Source organism: Buteo buteo, chromosome 4 (genome assembly GCF_964188355.1).
Source record: "Buteo buteo chromosome 4, bButBut1.hap1.1, whole genome shotgun sequence".
NCBI lineage: Eukaryota > Metazoa > Chordata > Aves > Accipitriformes > Accipitridae > Buteo > Buteo buteo.
In genome coordinates, this window is record NC_134174.1 from 31,923,491 (window position 1) to 31,944,378 (window position 20,888).

General features: G+C 37.7%; 1 protein-coding gene across 1 annotated transcript in view; it reads left to right on the forward strand.

Annotated features, from left to right (window-relative positions):
* Positions 1 to 7,890: 7,890 nt before the first annotated feature.
* Positions 7,891 to 20,888, forward strand: part of PCDH15 (protocadherin related 15) — a 711,887-nt gene continuing 698,889 nt past the window's right edge. Inside the window, exon 1 of the mRNA XM_075025448.1 lies at positions 7,891 to 8,167. The gene's annotated coding sequence lies outside the window, so the exon portion shown is untranslated. The remainder of the gene's footprint in view (positions 8,168 to 20,888) is intronic.

Below are 20,888 nucleotides of genomic sequence, written 5' to 3' on the forward strand. Positions count from 1 at the left end.
ACTAGTGTAGAGCAAAACCCTGTCATTAAATATTTAAAGACCGTGAAGACCTTGATAAGTTTATGGAATAAGTGATAGTGGCATTACCTGCTCTGAAGGACACATCTGTGACAGATAATTTTAAGCAGACACAGGGCATTTAACTTTTTTTCTAATATCTCCCATCACACACACTAAGAAATGGCAACAGCACCGCAGATCCTGAAGAAAGTGGGCTGTGGAAAGCTTTCTTCATCACTTTAAGACTTTTAAATAAATCAGCTCATGGGATTATTGTGGTCTGATTTAATACCTGCTTCAAGGCAACATAAAAACACAATATGTTTTTAGTACTGCTACAGATTATATATTTCAATACAGCATATTTTTATTTATGTCTTGGTGGCACTGGAAGAGATTGACGGTAAGTGGTGTAGAATTAAGTGACAGCCTACCTATTATGTGCATCCCATATTTCAAGCCAAATGGTCAGGCTGATGTTAGAGAGCTTTGTCAATGTCTTGCTGATGCCCACTGTGTTATTTTCTTTCTTTCTAGTTTGCTTTTTTAGTCCTGGTGTTTTTTCTGAGGATGTCTTTTGGTTGTGCAATGAAGAAAATAGTAATCTTCAGCAGATACCTTTAAAAGCTTACAGTATAGGCCTGGTTTTCAAATCTTTGCTAGGGTCAGAATTTGAACCATTACCTCACATACATAGTTTCATAATATATGATGTACTTTAAGGAATTTCAGAATCTTCCTGACCTGAATTTTGCCAGTGGGATTTACTTTTAGAAGCGTGGAAGTTAGGAAGACTATTCCTATGTGTAACATGCCTGTGAACAGTAATCTTGCTTCAAGGGGTAGATTATAGCTGTAGTTATAAAACTTAGCTCTAGTCTTGGAGTTAAAATGGAAGAAATAACATAATGGATCTGCCTAGTCTCAGCTGCTGCTGGTTGCTGTTTACTGCATTACCTGCTCTCTTTCTGCCCAGTTCAACATCATCTCCATTTTGGCAATTATTAACTAGATTATTTCAAAATGTACTAGTCCTAGCTAACTTTTCTGGCTATATCAACTGAAAATATAGCTATTGTTGGTGAGTTTAAAAACAAACAAACAAAAAACAAACACCCCCCCCCCCCCCCCCCAAAAAAAAAACCCCAACCAACCAAAACAAAACAAAACAAATTAAACAAAACAAGCCCCCAAACCCTATGTTGCTGTAGCTGCACTGAATGGTACTATGAGTCAAATATTAGTCAGATAGATATATTCCTTTTTGTATTCTTTGGGGAGTTAAATGTCTGTGGTGCAGTATTGATGAAGAAGCCTGTATCATGCTAGGGAGAAAGTGGAATCTGTAGTTGGTATAAGTGGATAATGTTAATTAAGAAATCAAGCATGCAGATTGGGCTCACCTCTAAAGAAAAAAGATCATTTGGCATTTTTCTGTTAATGAAGAATTTTTACATTAAGTTGAAAAAAGACTTGGCATGAAGCAGATGTAATTAGTAATGAGATGCAGCAGCGTTCTGGGAGGAAGATTTCTTGCCAGAACATACACTTGGAGAGGAGAACAAATAGGAGATACAAAAATTGAGTCAGGAAACTCTGCTCCTTGAAAATGTTTCTTTCCATGTAGTTGCTACTCTTTGTTTGGATTTGGATACCATCACCCAGGTTCTCCTTTTGATCCTGTACCCATGTATGTTACTGTTCCATCTTCAGACCTGCATTGCCAATGCTAGTATGACATCAGAGGGAGCCATGTTGCACTTTCAGGCCTTGGATGTGGTTTGTTCAGGAGCTCGGGCTTCAGACCTTTGTGTTCAAGCTCAAACTGAAGACCTCTTCAGAGCTCCCAGGGTAAATCTGTTCAGTCTCCACCTTTCAGACCTTTCCCAAATCATGCTACCCAAAGTGATACTTCCTAGGACTGGAAACAGAGCATGCTTCTCGGCACCAGGGGGGGCCCCAGTTCTCCTCCTTTTCACTCAGTAAAGCCAGATGTCTGCAGAGAGAGGAGGTGTGAGAGCTTCCTGAGCAGTAGAGTGGGCAGAGTTCACTGCCCACAGGTCATGAAATTGCATGAAAATGAGGATCTACCTGGGAAGTTGCCACAACTCGGCAGAGTTGTGCACATACTTTATTTACATTTCTTCCTCCTTTCCTATTTACTCTGATCTTTCTGAAAAGTCAATTAGTCTAGTTGTTCTCATCATGTTTGGCTTTTTTGCATGTGTTTGAGTATCTTTCCAGGCACCTTTGGGAGGCTGACTATAAGGGAATCATCTGGATGGGTCCATCTTAAAGTTACAGGCTTTGTTCATTTTTCATGTTAACATATTTCTGAGCAGGATAAGAATTGTTTGTTCTGTTCTCAATAAATCACTCCGTAAAGTTTTGTTTTTCTGATTTGAAAACAACTCTGGATTTCTCCCCAGATGAGGTTCATGCATTTGGATTATGAAACTTTCATTCCTTTTTACAGTTGATAATGCCTGAGAAAATAAATCAATTAAAGGTTACTGAAGTACTGAAGTGTGCAGTTCTGTTGTAACTGAATCCAGAAGTGTCACCAGGCTTAATGAGATGATTTGTCTCTACCAGTATAGGGTTGGTTTTTGTCATTTATGTTCATTAACCTTTTACTTTAAAATTGATCAAATTATAGTACCTCATCCCATAGGAAGCATCCTCATTAAAATAGTTAACTTCATATAAGAAAAATAGCTTCTGGTGTTTGGACCCCGTTTTATTTCGTATACTTCTAGCCAGTTGTTAGGAAACATGCTCTTTGACCAACCTTGGCAATTCCCATCCTTAAATTTTACAGTTATAATTTGGTTTTGGACAATTTTTAGTATATGTAGTAGTTTTGTAATGTCAGTACTAGTTAAAAATGATTTTAGTAAATATGTGGAATGTTAAGGAATATGCATCTGATTAAACACTCTATACTATATTTGCTAGGGTCCAAATATACCCATTTATTTCCCATTCATTAGCATCACTTAATTTATGTTTTGGGAACCCTAGTCTGCAAAGTTTATAGTGTTTAAGCACTGGCATGATTTTTTTTTTTCTTCTCTCTTGAGTTCTGTGAAGTGATTTTGTTAAATTGTCTTATTCTCCCTTTTAGGAAGAATGACCCCAGCTTTGATTTTTCTGATACTTCACGTGATTTCAACAATCCTTACTAATTAACCAAAGCCCTTTGTATCCTGGATGTGTGGTGGTTGAGGTGGTTACTGTAGTGCTGACTTGGCCAGCAAGAGGAGCTTTTGGTGGATCTTGGGCCTGGGCCTAAGCCTGGACAAGTGCAGTACTTCCAGGGGTGGTGATTGAGCCCTGCATCTTCTCAGGAGGATCTCAGGATTGCTGTCCATATTCTATGTACTCCTGTAAATGATGCGGGAACTGTATACAGTGACTAATAGAAGCCAAGTGCTGACAGTACTGGGGACAGCCCTTCAATCTATTTTTAAATCTATGTAGTGCAGCAATACCAAAATAGTACATTTTGGATGCAAAAGGCTTTCATAAGGCTTCAGGAACATAGTGCAGGGCCAGGCCCAATGCCATGTAAGTAACCAGTCCTTTTTATATTGTCCCACCAAAGAGGCAGGCTGTTATGTGCAGCTCTTTATCTGGTTACTGGGGAAAGAAATGATATTCTTCAAACAAGTTCCTCAGCATACAGTTAAATACTTCTTGTTCCCCTTTAATGTTGGAGTCCTTAAACCCCTGCAGCATTTCCAAGACCTCATCTACAGACAAGGTCATGATTTTTATTCAACAGTGAATGAATTTTAGACTGCTATTTTACTCATAATCCCTTTAGATATAAACTGTTGACCAAGTCTGGGACTAGGAGTTGAACCAGCCACACCTAGAGTCCGACAGGAGTTTAGAAAACAAGGGGGTCTTCTCTGAACCTTGTGACTCAACGGGAAGGTCTTCCTTACCCTTTCCAACATTTCCTTTTACCCTATTATGTTTTTGGTCTCTACATACATAAGTTTAGTTTGATTCTGATTTAATTTTCCTGTGTGCATTTCATCCATGTACTAAGTAATAGAGTAAACCTTGCTGACTAATTCTGTGAATTCACATTTTTATACAAATTTCTATTAAGTCATTTTTCTTTAATACAATCAGAAGTGATTAAGTGATCCAAAACCCTCTTATTTTTTTAATTCCCCCCATGACAATGTGTATTTGATGGAAACATGAAAGGATCTGACAGTCATTTGCTTCTTAGTCGTATAGCAATATTTGGTGTTTTTCTTAAGATCTTACCTTCTGGATTTACTTGATTAAATGAGACACTTGCTGCTTAGATCTCTGGGAAGTTGAGCAGTGGATCTGAAAGTTTCTCTAAGACAGAAATTCTCAGTGTTCCTTCCAAAGAGGCAGGAGCTGACTGTCCTTACATTCCAGGGCATTGGTGGAGTCTGTAGTGCTGGTGGTTATAGACTCAGTCTCAGATTTGTTTTACTAGGCTTTCAAGGTATCCAGATGTTTTTTAGGTTTTCTGTCTTTTATAGACTATTGCTGTATTAGGGAACCAGATACTGCATTAAAGAAGTGACCTAATGAGTTACTGCTAGTAAAAATTATTAAAATGAGGTAGTAAACAGTTGTAAGATGTGCAGTCAAATAGCTGTTGCATTTATGTCAAGTGAAAAACAGATTCCTAGTCCTTTTGTAATTGTGATTGTACTACAGTTACGTCATCCCTTTCATTGTGAAAGACTGAGCTTCTAGTATCATTCTCCTCTTTACTGATGTGATCCCTTAGCAATTGCTCTTCTGAAAACTTTTGAACCTTTGCACTTTGTAGGCTGCCTTAGTCTCTTCTCTCCTGCCCAAATTTCTTGCTCTAGGGCAAGTATTCAAGGACTTTCTTGACCACTTGCTTGCTGAACCAAAACCTTTGAGCCTACAGATAGAGAAGAAAAGATGAATCAGACAGGGAAGACTGGTGGGTGAAAATAGGGAAGAAAAGAAATGCCTTAGTGTTAAAGCCTCTCTTTCCTCCCTCACACACATGAAGAACAGAAGAAAAGTATGTCTGCATGTGGATTTAAATAGGGAAAATGCCTAGAATCCAGTGTTCCCGGAAAAAGTAATTCAATTTCTCTAATTTTTCATATGTTTGTTGAATTAAAACATACTTTTAGATACTTTGTGTCAGGAAAAATACTGGAAAGGTCTCTGTTTCTTCTAATTCTTTCTCTTCTGTTTGTTTTTCTTCTTACAGGCCGATTTAATAAGGCAGTTTGGTAATCCTGCAATTTGAGAATCATAATTGACTTGATCGTGTCTGTCTTTTTTTTAAATGGATTTTCTTCTCTAATAATGCTTTTCTCCTGCAGTCCTTGACGTATTTCTAAGAATTCCTACTCACCTTAAATTTTTTTATTAATGTTAGCACACTTGAGCAGTGGAAGATTGCCAGAGATGTGAAGGAACAGTGGGCTAAATGTCACTTGTCTGGAGAAAAGGTTCTGTGCAATTTGTGGTGGTTTTTCTTTTTCATAGCACTGATAACCAGAGGAGAATATTGGTGAATATTTTTGATGGAAAGTGAGTCTTGGAGAGTCAGCCTTTTCTGGGAGGAATCTTTTTCTTTGAACTGTAAAACATTTGACACAGAGGTGATACATGCCTGTATACGTACATGCGCGTTTTGTACAAAGGCTATAATCAAAGATTTTTTTAAAGTTAGGAATTCAGAGACTCAGAAGTTCTGGATGTACCATTTCTTTATTCTTCCCTCTTTGGTATTGAGCCTAAGGCAGGAGCCTTCTGGAGCAAAGGAACGTGATTCCAGATGATTTTATGATAAATATGTACATCAGAGGTGAATTAAGTTTGCACCAGTAACTATAAATCTGATGTTTCCAACACCTTGACTGGGAGACTTCACTTCTTAAATATTCTTTTGCTGTATCTTTTTGTGGGTAATTTTGTTTAAGAAGCTTTAGAAAAGTTGTATTACATACTGCTGAATATATTTAGGAGCAGGATCAGTTTTCTTGTGAACTGTTTTTGAACTTCATGATTATTAGAATTTTCAACATATGAACAGTGTTTGAGGAATATTGTCTGTTATTCAAGTGGCTCCAATTTTCTTTGTCAAACAACTGGGGATTATTGTTCTTCAACACCAGCTCCTTAAACAGGCATCTTAACTCATCCCTATGATAAAGAATTAAAGACCTAATTCCTGATTATCTGCTGAAGTTTTGTAGCAGTTTTAGCATATTTGTGAATATGAAGTAATTTGGAAGCTGAATACTTGTTTCAGTCATGATTTGCTGCACTGTTAAAGGAGCTCTACCCTTCTTCCCTACCAGCAAAACTCATTATAGGTTGTATTCCTAAGGTTTTAAGCCGTAGCATTGCAGTTTTCTTTCTCTCCCCATTTAGACCAATGCTTTTTCTTATTTATCTATGAAAGGTGTGTAGCAAATCAATTTTTTTTTTTTTCATTAAGAAAAAGCTATTGAAAGAAAAAACTCATTGGCCCAGTAGTTCATCCTCTGCTTCTGCATTGGTTTGTACAGCAGCTCTCTGCTGCTCAGCTCGAGGCTTCTGTGCCCACTGCAGCTCCCCAGGCTGGCAAAGCCTGTTATTGTAGTGTCCTGCGAAGGGGCTGCTGCTTCTTACTGTCTGAGCTGTGCCTCATGTGGTAGTGTCCCGATAGGGAAAGAAACAGTGCTCAGGTGATAGTGTTTTCTAAAAGAAATTGCAAGTGGTGGTAACTATTGGTTCAACGTAATCTGTTCTTCATTTGCAGAGCATATCATGTGTAGATGTGATTAACCTCACTTGACAGACTGGGTTATATGTTAATTCATCCTTGACTTTGCTGTAATCACTTTTGGTGGTTTTGAAGTGCAGCAAAAGCTTCCCTGTTTATGACTGCTAAGACTGCCGATGTGCACCACTGTGCCGTTTGCCTGTGGTATGTGGGTGAAGCACCGTGGCTCAGTAGAAATCAGCAGCTGTGCATTAATTGGATGTTAAAAATGTATTAAAGTATATTTCACTTAGCTTTTCCTGGATTGAAACTATTACAGTTTCAAGATGCATATTTTCCAGATATTTTTAAGAAATTTTAACTCATAACTTTCATATTTTTATTAACGGTTTCATTAAAAAAGAATAATATTTAAACAGAACAAGTCTTGCACTTTCTGTTTTCTTTAGTATTTTTGAAACGTCTCCACAAAATGATTTTTATTTAAAGTGCATTTTTGTTCTGATGAGAATATACAAGAAATGTTCCCATTGTGTTTTCTGTATTCTGATGTATGCTGTTGGACATCTGTTTAGTATGTGTTGGGGTTTCCTGAAGAAACGCAGGGGTTTAAGCTGTAATTCATGAAAAGTAGTAAGAGCTTAGGGGTGTTTTTCCACATCTGAAAAATAGCTTATGGAACAGAACTCTTTTTCTAGAAAAACTGCAAGGATTTTCATAGCAGCTTACTGCCAGTCTAAAATCTCTAGAAAGAGAAGAGATTTGGTTGGGGGAGAATGGAAGCAAAGTCTTTTATTCGATCTTTAGAGGAACGATTGTTTTACAAGGTACTTCCCTTGGAATCACTCAGGCTAACAAGTTCTGTGCTGAGCATCTGCTCTGTATCCAGCTTACCCTGTACAATTGCTTATCTGATGCTAGTCTTGTTTCCTCTTCTGAATTTTCTTGTCGTCTTCTGAATGTTTTCATGCTTTTGAAACAAGTTTTCAGTAATAACCTGAATTCATGGATTGTCTTATTTCTTCAGACTACTCTGCTTGATCATTCCAGCTTTTCAATGTTTTATTCTCACTCTGGCAGTGTGATGGGGATCTATGAAGCTGACCACCCTGTGCTGTGTCCATGTGCCCTGCCTTATTCCGACTTTCTCTTTCACAGGGCTGATGCATGGGCTTCTTACCGGCTTCAGCACTACAAGTAACACGATGAATACTGTGGAGAGGGAGTAAAAGAAGTGAGCTGCTCTATGGATAATGCATTGGGTTCTTCTGCACATACGTAGAATAAGGTCCAGCTAGCAAGCCAGAAGTGAGGAAGTTGTGGAAGAAGATTGCTCAGAGAAGCAGAAGGGATATAGTACAGCTGGAGTTTTTACTTTTATTGGAAGCCATATCTGTCCAGGATTGAAAGGTGAGATATCCTGTGGGCTTTTTTAATTTCATTTTTGGTTTATCTGTTAGATACAGGGAAGATGGTTTTGGGGGGGGGGGGGCTGTGGTGGTGGTTGGTTTTTTGGGTTGGGGGTTTTTTTGTGTGTTGTGTTTTTGGTTTTTTTTTTTTTTTACAAGAAAGAAATTGGTGAAAGTTATCTGAAGAAGCACGCATGTTGATTTGCTTTAGTTTGGTTGCTTTACTTAGAATTTGGGTTTAGGGCAGTTCTAGTGATCGAATGTCCTTGGAACAAAAATTTCCAAGGAGATGACTCTTACCTGACAGCTTAGTGAAGAGAACTGGAGGGGTGCAGAGACTGAATAAAATGCTTGAAAACTGGAGGCAGATTGGAATGACAGAAAGGAGCATGACAAGATTCTTGACAGAAGGCTGAAATCAGACAAATACAGAATAGAAACAGAGCGTAAGAATGAGGTATTAGAAAAATAGTTCGAAGACGAGATCAGTTATCCTGTTACTTGATGCTTTTAAATCAAAATTTTATAGAATTCAACAAATACCATCACGGAGCTAGCTAAGACATTCTTAACTATGGTTTGCAGGGGATGTCCAAACAGATGACAGTAGTGTTCCTTTCTAGCTTTTTTCTTATCTGTTTGAAGCAGGTAGAAAGCATCCTTTATGTGGTTTAAATTGTGGCGTATAAAATTATAGCTGGCAATTAGAGGTGGGGAAGAAGGTTGTGGTAAGGATAGAGAAGTCGTTAGGAAGACCACGTGAATTGTCCTGTGTACATTAGAAACCGTGTTCCTCTTGTTATGTTTGAAATGGGAAGTGCCTGATGGTGGAAGGCACAGCGTGTAGAAGGGGAGAGGGAAAAGGGCAGAGAAGCATACCAGATAGAAACAAAGTGCTAGGAAGGGCACCAAACTGAAAAGTTGACCTAATTCTGCATTTTACTGGTGAAATAACCTTTTTCTGGATCCAGTGACAAAAGGTAGATGTTTCACATTAAGTAATTTTCTAAGTGTGTCATTTAAGTATTTGCTCATTGGGTGGTTGCCTGAAAGGCTGCTAACACTGCTCTGTAGGGAATGTGTGTTATTAAATGTTATAAAAGATTTACGGTTTGTGTTCTTTATAATCTCAGTAGTACAATCTGAGCTTTATTTGTGGTATCATCTAAAACTTGATGTAATTAATTCCAGTGCGTAAGATTAACTATATTCACATCCATTTCCTTTGTCACTCAACCTGATTAATTAACTTCCATGCTATTGATTCTCTGCGGGATATCTAACTATATACAAATGACAACACAAAGGTTTGGATTTTTTTAAAATTAAAAGTAATCTTTTAGCATACACTCTCTTAGTCGATATTCCTTCTGCTAAGGTTTGTCCCATGAACTTGTTAAGTCTAGCTTATGGACAAGAAAAATACTGTGGATGTTTTTATGATTGTACTTGTGCTTTCAGTTACAAAGGGTAGTCAAACAACCTATTAGTAGTAAACTCTGACTGATTTGTGGCAGGAGTAGAGCAGCAAAACGTTGTCAGCATCATGAACTAATGAAAGCTTGTATATAAAATTTAACAAGTTGATCCTGTTGTCTGATAGGTTAACGTGCTAGGTATTATCTAGGCAGTAAATTTCCTCATTTTTGTGGAGGAAACAGGGTTAGAATTGACCTAGTTAGAAAAATTTAGGCTACTTTTTATGTCACTGTTTTAGCAGCATGTCTCAAAATAACATTTCTTTGCAAAGTGATGACACAACAAACCCCAGAAAATTCAAACTGAACAGGCTAATCTTTATGAATAGTTTACATTTAACTTAATTTTGTAAAGACTAACTAGGATTAAATTGTATCAAGGCTGTATTTGTTGGGAAAAATTACAAACCTCAAGGAATTTTGACAAGTTATTGAGGTTTTTCTATTTATCATTATGATTTTTTCCTCTAAGTTTAAATTTAGAGCAGAACATTCACAAATAGGAAAATTAAAAAAAATTTATTCTGTTAAGCAGTAAGCATTGACCCACTCTAAAATATGAATCATCCCAACTAACTGAAGAAATCATTCTGTATTTTTTACAAAGAGAAAGCTATTCTCCTGAGCTTTCATTTTACATATTTGCTTCTGAAAGTAGAATCAAATTTCCCAGTTGTTCTACTGGATTGGATTGGACACTATTCTTAGGTTTAAAATAAACTTAAAAAAAAAATATCTAATTTTTGAGAATTATTTTTCTCACCAGTTGCTCAGTTCATTACTGAATGGATAGTACTCTCCTGTCTCTATTTGTAGATAATAAATAGCACATCTATTCAGACAATCAAAACCAGGGTGTCAAGGGAAATGCTCCAGTCTTCACAAATGTGCTTATGAGCTGGGACTCAGCTTCCCAGAATTTGCATTTGTAAGCAGCATGACCTGTACCAACAAGACTTTGACCGTTTTATTGAGAGAAAAGATCTTGGTCCACAGCTGCCATCTGAGAGCAGAGAGATAAGATTCCAGAAATACTGTTTTACTAGCTGTATCTTTCTGCAGAAGCTACAGATCTTTATCAGTTCTTTTCTGTCATTACTATGTGGATGTCCTGAGAGTGGCAATCTCCTTTTTTGTTCTGTCTTTTTTTTTCTTTCTTTTTTTAATTAAAAAAAAAAAAAAGTGTTTTTCAGTCTCTTGCTCTTACTACTTGAGGTTACTGTCTCCTTGATCAAGCTTAAAAAAAAAAAAAAAACCAACCAAACAAACAAAACAAAAAAAACAAAACACGACCACCAACAAAACCCCCCTCATTTGTCCCCCCAACTTCCTAACCAGTTATGCAAGAGAATTTCTGCGAATTTTAAGTCATTTCAGCTAGTTATATTTTCAGTCTGCTTTGAGCTGAATATTTCTGTATGTAAAGATTACCCTGTTTTCATCCACTGCTTAAGAATGGAGTGAAAAACCCCAAACCCTGTGTCTATGGTGAATCTGCTTTTGTATTTCATTTTGGACTTTTTGAGAGAGGAATGCCTAGAGTCTAGGACACTTGCTGCTTTTTATTTCTGTGGAAATGCAAAGTGGTAGAAGTACACTCTGCAGCACTGAAGTGATTTGGCCTGCAGGCGTGCTGCTGGGGGTTGTGCTGTCTCAGGTACAGTCTCTTGGGTCCTTATTTTCTGATCAGGTTGCAGCATTGCAAGCAAGATGCAGTGAAGTCCACGTGTGTTTTGCAGAAAGCTGAGGGTGCTCAGGGCTCAATCAGGTCTGTTTTCAAGAACCAGTTCACAAGAGTTAACGCTGTTTCTTTGTGGGGTGAAAATGTAAGGATTATCTGTTGCTGGATTATATTCATTAGGGAAAAGCAAAGATGTTTGTGGATATGGTATATGTTTCTGAAGATTGGAGGAATGTAACTGGAAGGTTTAACAACAAACCACAAGAAACCAAATCCAAGATGGGTTTTGAGTGAAGGTCTTTCTAACTATTTTCCTTCTGTTTCTTTTTTGGATATGATTAATACCTACATTTAATTTTTCCTCAATATAAGATGCTTCTTCAACAAGATGGGTTAAGATGTTATGGCAAGTCCATATCTATATCAAGTCTTTCTGAATTTTTTTGTTTTCTTCTCCTGGGCCTTCATTGCAGAATGTATGGGTGAATCTGTGAATTTGTTTAGTTTTATGCTTTTTTGTGATGATGTTTTTAGTGCCAGATCTTCTAGGCTACATCACAGGTGTTCCAAAAAGGTCTTTCAGGTAGACTTATTGTTGGTACTGCTCTTATTTATTAGCACACCAGTGCAAGTAAAAATGATACTTCAGAAATAGAGAGTTGTAGCAAACTCCTAGAATAATTCTTTTGCCAAGTGTCTTGTCATGTGTCCTTGTACAGTTTATACCACACAGAAAAAAGGTGAAAAGCAATTGTGTTAATCCGTAAAATGAGGCATTATTATAGTAGATATACTTCTTACAAATTTGCTGTTGATGCCATTTTTCAGTCATGTAAATAAAATGGTTTTCTTGTGCTGTGCTCAGCCATACTCTTTTCAAACACTGGATGGATTGTTGTGTTGCATTAGTGTTGCCTGTGGTTAGTGCTTCAGTCATAGGGGATGGTTTGTAGTAGGATTTATATGAAACAAAATAGTTACATTTTCACCTTCTGATAACTTCCTTAGGTAAAGCTCTGTCACGTGGAATCCCTGTTCCTTGTATATGCATTTATATTGAAGTTTAACAACAGTTTCAAATTATAATCTTTTGTGGGTGCGTTAAGCTCCTGTTTAGTTGGTGGAAGATCCTCGTGCCCACTCGAGGGCATTCCTGTCCTGTCATTTCTTGTGTGACTTAGGAGATATAGGTTGTAATTGTAGTGATGGCAGAAACATGGAAACACCTATTTAATGCAGTGTATTGGATGACCTGTGGTTTCTGTTAGATTTTATACCACTGTTGTGTTCTTGGGTACTGCAAGAGCGCTCTCACTCGCTCTCCCTTATCTTCTCTTACTCTCTTCCTGACTATAGTCCTAAGCTATGGGGGCAAATATTTTCTGTTACTTCATTTGTATGTAGCAACTTGCTTAGTGTGGAACAGACCCCACCTGCTTGCTCAGCATTCTGGTTTTGTCCTCACATAACACTTCCATAAAATTTGTGTCCTAGGAAGGATCTCTCTCCACAGCTGAACCAGAGTCTCTTTCAACAGTGGGGTGATCCTCTTTGTGAAGTGGATACTTTTATGGTTATTTTGCATAAAATTACTGCATTATTTTTCATCCTTTCCCAGATGCTCTTTTAACCTCAGGTCTACTCTACCAAGTGTAGTAAATGAATTCCAAAACTCAGTGTTTCCTTCCGTCCTCAAAATAAAAGCCATCACTTGAGGGCAGAAGTAGCAGCAAAATTAGACTCTTCCTATTTATGTAGCTTAGAATGATCTTATGGATGGAGTTGACTGGTTGACTGTTCAGCTCCTACCTTCAACCAGTTTTAACTTCCAATTAAAAAAAAAAAAAAATCAGCCTTTGGATATGGAAACTTCTTATTATTTCTTTCTCCCTAATTTTATTCAAAAAGTATTTAAAGAGAAAAATCTGTTATGAATACTGGCCCTTTTACAGGCTTGAGGAACATAGTTTCATCTTTGGTTATAAAAACCTGTATTGGAGAAAGCATCCCAAGTAGTGGATAATAATCTATTAGTATTGCATGTACTGGCATATAGATCACACACCCCTTGCCTACCCCCCTCACTCCCCCAGCTGGCAATCACTTTAGGTCTACGTACAGATTTCCTGGAAACTTCTTATTTCTTAGCAATGGCACCTATGCTGACGTCCAGCAGCTTGATTTGAATCAATAAATGTAATGAGTAGTAAGATTAATTCTTCCAGCACTCCAAAATCTTTTGGCAGTTGTATTAAAGTTTCAAATCTCATATAAATTTCTCAAGCAAATTTATTTAGTGGACTCCGTTTATGGCTCCTTTGGACAATATAAGAACGTAATAAAAACATGCTTCAGAAAAAAGGAGGGGTGGTGAAGGAGCAGGTGACCAGTGCCACCCAACCCAAAGTCATAGGATCAGCAAAATGCTGTCAGCTGCACATTGTTTCTAATGTGCTTAATTTAGACAGCGACAATTTAGTTCAACTCACTTTAGGGGATGGGAAGATTTTGGGGTCATTTTTCTTTTGTCTGTGCAGAATAAGCTGTTTTATCTTTTCTTTAAGGAAACTTGCTGTATCATGCAGAAAGAGTCAGGTATAACCAGACAAAGTGGCTTTATAAAAACTGATAGAGATTTCATCTTTAAGATATTTCAAGGATTGTTTTCTCTTTCAGACAGCTGAAAATTATCAACTGTTATCCAGTCTGAAATGGCCAGATTTTGACTGAATCACAACAATTCAGTCTTTCCTTTTTTAGTTTAAGTCCACAGGTTCTCTTGAGTTGTACAGGAGAGAAAAGTAAGTCTTTCTGCATTGAAAAAATAATGCGTGTATGGACGAGTTGGTTTGACAATATGCTGCTTTGCCTATGTAAAATAATCAGTAGCAGGATGGACTATTCAAAATTCTGCTTTTATTTAAGCAGCTGTGGTGTTTAAATAATGGATTTAGCATGTCATACTGCATGAAAAGAGATTACATGCCGATAGGTTCTACAGTCTCCTGTATGGTATTTAAATTATCAAGAACAATTGTTGCTTCTGTTACCTTGTAATAATGCTCTTGCTTTAGGAGGGAAGATTATTTACCCATTTTGCCAACAGAAGAGCTGTTGTATTTAGCATAAGAAAACTATTGTGGAAAGAATACTGGCTGTGTATTAACTGAAGGTAATTGTGCTCGCTGTGACCTGGTCTATCATGAAGAAATTTTCTGGCTTCCCTTTGAATGGCACTGTTCATTATGCAGGACATAAAAGTTAAAATTCAGACCTGAAGCCATCTCAAGAGATTAGGTAATTAAGAAGTCACTTTGTGATGGAATAGGCAGTGACATAAGCCAACACTACATAGGCAGTTATTACCACTGTGCAATAAATGCTTAGTCCAAGTATATTTTTTCCACCTGAAGATAATCTGAGATTTGGTGTTAATTAGCTGTCATGTTCTGTTGGTGTGATCACATGCACATACTCTTTCTGTTTATGTACATATACATACATGCCTATATGTAGATTTGTTTTCATTTGTGCTACATATTTGCATGGAGTATACATATCGAGAGATTTTGTTTGTTTATGTATGGTTCAACTAGCTCTAGAAATATTCATCTCACAGATTGAAAATCACTGAAATTTTATGCCTTCCTTCAAGTCTGGCGTTCAGGCCATAGTAGTTTTCAGATCACTGCAAGGAATTTATTATAGCATGAGATCTCCAAAAGGATATCATGTGCATTTCTTCCCTATAGATACTGTGGTATACTATAATCAGAAAGATAACATATAAAAATATCAATAGAATAATCCTGATGCTTATTGTTATTTAGTTGTTTGATATTTCTTTGTGGAAGCAGAAGGCAACCTGATGGCCTTTGATATATTTATTTAGTTATTTTGCCTGAAAAATGTATACTGGATGTCTGTACATTATGACGATGTACAAGTGTCTCTGAAGTTGGCCAAACCAGCTTAGCTCTATCAGGTTTCTTTTTGGTACCTTTTAGGCCTCAAAAGGCTGGGACACTTAGGTTTATGTCTTTCTGTGACACCACAGGTTGTCCTTTCTGGCATTTTTTTCGAATTCAGTCAGTAGGTTTTCACTATTAATAAATAAATATTTTTTACAAGTCGCTCAACAACAACCTGCCCTTAGCCTATGGATTGTCAAATTTTTGAATTTGTGAAACTAATACCTCTAAGCTTTCAACTGTATGTGGTGTCTTTTAGATGTATTCAAAGCATTCTGTGAGGATATCTAGCAAACTTCTTGAGAAAACAATAACCACCTCTTCCTCTGATTTAAGGTGAAAAGAGGATTTTTGTACAAAAATCTTGCCTCAGGAGACTGTCAGAGACTTAAAGGCACTCATTTTTTTGCTGTTGTAGAGCACAGTGATGCAGCTTTTTCAGATCTCATAATGACACACATATCTAGTGTATTTGTCCCCGTTCAAGATCCTAACTTTTTGTGGATCCTCTTGTTTAAATGGCTTATTGGGCAACAAACTATGGAGATTTTTGAGAAGGATTCTGTATCAAGAGCTTTTGGCCAAATTCCTCACCAGTGTGTTTTAAAGAAGTTAGGCAGCTGGAACTTCAGCAGAGAAATCCTTACACGGACAAATAATTGATTAGAAAGTAGGAAACAGATTAGAAGTCTAGCATCAGCCCTTACAAAGGAAGGAGTTCACCACCGGAGTACCATCAGGATCTTTGATGTTTGTTGTATTCCTGAATGACCTGGAAAATAGGTTAATGGGGAGATAAGAAAATTTAATGATGGTAGTAAGTTGTTTAGGGGATACTGAAGATGAGAGCTGACAAGGAAGATCTGCAGAAGACCCTGTGACAGCAATTGCCATTAAAATGCCAAATGAAATTCAGTGTAAGTAGTTGGCAAAAGATACATGTGGGGAAATAATAATTCTAATCTCATCTCTGAGCTGATTGTTACCGTTTGGGAGCAAGAGTTTGAACTCGCAGGAGATAGTTCCATGAAAATATCCAGTCAATATTTATCAATCACTAAATTAAAAAGGTGTTATAAAGAGAGGAGGTAGGAATCAGTTGTTCACTACCGTTTTGAGTGTGAGAACCAGGTGATCTCAGATGAAGCTTGCAGGAGCCAGGGCTCAATGTGAAAAGGAGAGGTGGTTTTTCACCCCACTGCTGTTTGAGCTGTGGCACACACTTCTAGGGGATATTGTGGGTGCTGGAAGCTCACACAGGCTGGGGGGAAGAGCAGATGTTTTTTTAGAGGAGAAATCCATTGCAAGTTACTGATCAACTGAACTGAATATGACTTGACAACTGCCTGATCTGGAAGTGGTTGAACATGAAGAAAGATTCAAGGATGTGTGTGTTCTCTCTTTTTTTTTCTCCTCTGCTCCCTTGGCTTGTGCTTTTGACGTGGATCAGAGGCAAAGACTTGGCCTAGCCCTCCAGACTGCTCCATCTGGTATGGCCTTTTTTACCTTTTGGCATTGTGCCAAGTGTTGCCGTAAGATCTGTCTGAGTGGGAGCAGGGCTAAAATTCCCTAATGCCCATTACCCATTTCAGCAGCAAATGCATTTTTATTACTTTAATCAAGTTCCCCAAAAGAAATGAGAGTGCTATTGGGACAGATGTGCATGTTAGAGTTTTTCTGTGTGAGTGAAAGCTTAAATAGGATGAGCTAACCAGAGGATTCAAGCTCTGTGGATGAAGACCTTAGATAATTATCTCTTCTGCCTGTTTGCTGCAGTTTATACAACAGGGTTTGACTGATGTGGAATCTGTCTCCATGTGTATTTGCTATAGCCATATATCTGAGCAAGAGTGCTTGCTACCTTTCTGGTGTTTATCCCAAATGTCAGGGTGGTGTTTGCTGTTTGACATATACCTGAAGGTAATCTGAAGCTTACATAGGTAGATTGATTCTCCTGAACAACAGGGAAGTCACTCTCATTTAGAAAATGTCATTCATCTCATTTAGACTTGTAGAGTCAGGATTATGCTCTGTTGTTTGACATTGCAAAAAACCCCAGGACTGCTTACTCCTTAAAGGTTAAACCTCTTTACTGCTGGATGAATTAATCTTTTTGATAGCTTTATATAATCTTTCAGACATGACATAAGAACCTTGTGGATCGGTGAAACAGTAAATCCTTCATTGGTGTTAGTATCAGGTATTCTCAAATTGTGTTTGGGTATGGATGGAAACTTCTGCATTCTCTGCCTGGCTTCATGTCTGCGGACTGAGCACGCTGCTCTTTGAGAGCTGGACAACTTGACAGGGGACTCTCCAGCTACAACTACTCCCCATAAACTCAGCAAGAGCTAAGTTGCATGGCAAAGTTTATGGAGAAATTGTATTCCTTATGGTAGGTGTGTTATACACTGTTGCTGTCTATGTTGGGTTTTTTATTTGTAGATAGGTTGATGAATCTTGTCTTTCTATCTCTTTTCTTTATAGAAACTTCCTTAATAAAGAATACAAAATTTTCCAGTGGAAAATGGAGAAGAAGGTACTTTGCTGCAAATTTATTTGATTTGCCCTAAATTAGGTTATTTTTCAACTCATTCCACAAATACTGAATTCTCTGTTGTTGCTGGAGCTGAGAATCTGGTTTGTTTTCTGGGGACTTATATCAAGGACTGTATTTCCCTTCAAGCTTTTGAGTGCGTGGTGTGTGCTGGCAGCCAAACTCTGGCTGCAGGGCAGGGTGTCGCATCCCTGGGGAGGGACAGGTGCCAGCTGTGCCACAGAGGGAGACTTCATAAATGTATGTTAGTAAGGTTTTTTCTTAAATTTCAACTTCTCTGAAGCTTGTGGGTCTAATATTGGCCCTTCAGAAAACTGTGACTTTTGAACTGGTCATTATATTTAGAAGGAAACGGAAAAATTTCAGACTTTTAGTTTTAAGTGCAAGTCTTTCCTTCCAGGTCTGACTGGTAGAATGCGTACTGGTAAATGTTTCAGGGCAATCCTGGATGAAATATCGGTCCCAGGACATACTCTTGGACCAGTTTAGCATTTTCACACCAAAATCACACCCATATTGCCAAATCTGTTTCCCTGAGGAAATAAAAAAAACCTTACATTCAATATACTTAATTTTGTAAATAAGACGGTGCTTTATTTGTATACCTCAGACCTCTCTTGGCGTATCGGAAAGATAGTTAAACAGCAGCTTAAAAGAAGTCCCTTAAGCAGGAAGATTCTTTCCATCTATTTAAATGGAAGCAGAACATCAACATAAGAAATAGCCATTATGTGCAACAACGGTGTAAATCCTATTGCTGTCCTTACAGCTGTCTTGGCATATTGCCACCAAGAGTAGATATGTTTCCTGCAGGAGAATACTTTTAACAAGAGATGGTATCAAATGCTTAAGAAATGTGCATCAATTGGATTCTGAATGCTGCGTTTAGGTCAGTCGGTGTGGACTTTGAACATGAAAAATGAGGTTTTATTCAGAAATACTTGTATCAGCAGACATTGTTTTACTACTTTCCGAGGACATATTACGTATTTAAAAAAAAAAAAGTCTGAATAAGAAATTTCTGTACATGATTCTGTTTCAGTGTTGTAATACTCTCTTTCACAAGTAATGTTGAAATGGCTGTTGTTTTGAAAAGCCTTTAAGTCTTTTCTAAGATTCCTTGTCTGACTGGGTAAGGATTGTATGTCTAATGGCTCTTCATTTATATACAGAAAGTTTGTGTTCCCAGATCTTACACAAACCTCTGACTTTGAGTACATCAACCTAAATCTCTTTGACACTTCATTTTGGGGAGCAAAGGGAAGGCAAAAGAGCATAGTCTATGGCACATAGCCTTCACATCCTGATAAACAGCTTGTAGCCAGACATAGCCCAAGTTACAGGCTGTCTACCAACTTGTTTAACACTACCCCTACCCTCCAGTCAAACACTTTAGAACAGCGCACCTTCAGAAGTCAGACAATATAGTCACTCAGACTTTAAGAATTTTGAATCAGTTCTGTGGTTTTTTGATTTGTGTCTTGAATTTCCTGTTACTTGTAAATATTTGGGACTTAACCAGGCCCAGAGCATAGAGGCCAGAGTCCCTCATCGAGGTGAGAAATGCGCTGGGTTACCTGCAGAATAAGAGACAGTTGCCGCCTTCTTGAGAGTCTTGGAGATGGGAGCAGTCTTGGAGTCCTATATGCGTGCCTGCCTCTAGGATGAGGTTTGGAAAAGAGAGGCAATGTATAAAGGGATGAGGTAGGAGAATAAAGCAGTCAAAAACTGCATGTATTTTAAGCATGTAAGATCAAATGATTGGCTGATTTCCTGCAGGCCAGTGTAATGTCAATTTGTGTCCATTGATAACTTCTACTCAATTGTTGGAGACAAGCTGGATGAGGGTGTGAAAGTCTGACAAGTGGGTCAAAGTTATCAATTCAACTTCTTAGCAGATGATCACAAAATGTTCTTAAATTACCCATGCATAATTGATCTGAATTGCAATGCTGATCTTGTTATTTCTCAGTCCATGCCTCCTAAACGTAGCATGTGCTTGAACTAAGATTAGACTAATGCATTCAGTTCCCAGCTCAACCATAAACTTAATTTTTATAATAAACAGTTTTCTCAGTCTGCCCTGTGCCCGTCTCCTTCTGTAAAATGGGAAGAAGAATTCTTTATTTCATGGGATTGTTATAAATGTAGAAGTTATAAAAAATTGTGATATATTCTGTTCTTATGATAGAGTTGAAGAAGAAAAGTGTTATTTAACTGTTACATTCTGGCAGTGCAAAAGATAAAAGATGATGTATTCCTCGTTCCGTGCATCTTGAGCTTACAATCCAATTTGTGAAGAGCTATAAGGAGCCACATACATGTGTGCGTGTGTACTTCATATCTAATACTTCGTATCAGATGTGACTTATGCCTGTCTATCTTTCTCACATTTTGCTTCCTACAGTTGTTTTCTACAATAAAAGCTGGCATATGATGATCCAGCAGGCAGCATAGTTCTGTTCTAATGTTGCTGGCAAGCAAGGAACACAAAAAGCCCTTTCTATTACCTGTGTTGTCAATGCAAGAAAATAAACAATTGTGCCAATGTCAACAATTGTCAGTATCGTACACAAATGTGAAGTATAACACAGTTATGAGTAATGTATAAACAGGTCAGAACAGCCTCTTGGAAATCTTCTGTGGATTGTTGCCTTTGTGTTTACACTGGAATTGTTACTTTATTGTGGTACCTCTGTGGTCATATATAGCTTTGAAGTGTAAAGGCAGAGAGATTCAGGTAAAGAAGGCACTTTTCTATGTAGTGTTTGCATTATAGCTTGCAGTTCAAGAGGTTTTGCAGTAATTTATTGTCTCTGTTTCTTTATTTTTCCTTCTGTCTAGAACCTGTGCTTAAGAGGAGTATATGGACTGTCACATATTCATAAAGCTTTGTGGAGAGTGTTCTTGTAATGAGAATGTTCAGTGCTTTGTTCCTGCTAGGTTCTGCTCCATGAGGAGATAGGCACAAAGTTTGCATTTTACTGGAATAAGTGACCTTTCATGTACAAAACCAAATTACCATGAAAGCAAAT